At 57.5% G+C, this 885-nt stretch overlaps 1 protein-coding gene across 1 annotated transcript in view; it reads left to right on the plus strand.

The window, feature by feature from the left end:
* SSBP1 (single-stranded DNA binding protein 1, mitochondrial) overlaps positions 1-885 on the plus strand; it is a 9,284-nt gene that overhangs the window by 6,196 nt on the left and 2,203 nt on the right. The gene's annotated exons all lie outside the window — the stretch shown is intronic.

An 885-nucleotide genomic window follows, 5' to 3' on the forward strand; every position in this document is an offset into this window, starting at 1 on the left:
CTCCCACTGCCCCACAGGGCTCCCACTGCCCCACAGGCCTCCCACTGCCCCACAGGGCTCCCACTGCCCACGGGCTCCCGAGGCTCTGAGGCCTTGTTAAGCAGATGGCTGTGTCTTCTGAAGCGTGGCTGGTGGCTTCAGGCTGCCAACCTGTTGGTTAGCTCAGCAGTTACCCCAGTGCACCAACTGGATAGAGTCTGAAATCAGAGATTAAGGACAACGGCATGTGGGGTCATCCTTGGGTGTTTGAGGGGTGCTGCAAGGTTGCCCGTCTGGCTTCTTGCTCGTAAAACATACGCTTTGCTTTTCCCTTTAGTTTTGGTTATGGTTTTGAGCTATTTTAAAAAAACAAAAGTCTAAAACTTCTCTTAAGCCCCAGTCATGTAAGACGCAGCCAGTGTTCTTTCTGCCCAGTGCCGTCAAATTTGCATCTGCCTGCTGGGTGGTGTGCTGTCCTCTGAGCTCGGAGGAAGGGGTGGAGGTGTACTGGGTGGTGTGCTGCCCTGTGTTCTGAGCTTGGAGGAGGGGGTGGAGGTGTGCTGGGTGGTGTGCTGTCCTGTGATCTGAGCTTGGAGGAGGGGGTGGAGGCGTGCTGGGTGGTGTGCTGTCCTATGAGTTTAGAGGAGGGGGGGTGGAGGTGTGCTGGGTGGTGTGCTGTCCTGTGATCTGAGCTTGGAGGAGGGGGTGGAGGCGTGCTGGGTGGTGTGCTGTCCTGTGGTCTGAGCTTGGAGGAGGGGGTGGAGGTGTGCTGGGTGCTGTGCTATCCTCTGAGTTTAGAGGAGGTGGGGTAGAGGTGTGCTGGGTGGTGTGCTGTCCTGTGATCTGAGCTTGGAGGAGGGGGTGGAGGCGTGCTGGGTGGTGTGCTGTCCTCTGAGTTTAGAGGAG

This window comes from Elephantulus edwardii, unplaced genomic scaffold (assembly GCF_000299155.1).
Source record: "Elephantulus edwardii isolate Elephantulus edwardi_28Jun2011 unplaced genomic scaffold, EleEdw1.0 scaffold00055, whole genome shotgun sequence".
In the NCBI taxonomy this organism is placed as follows: domain Eukaryota; kingdom Metazoa; phylum Chordata; class Mammalia; order Macroscelidea; family Macroscelididae; genus Elephantulus; species Elephantulus edwardii.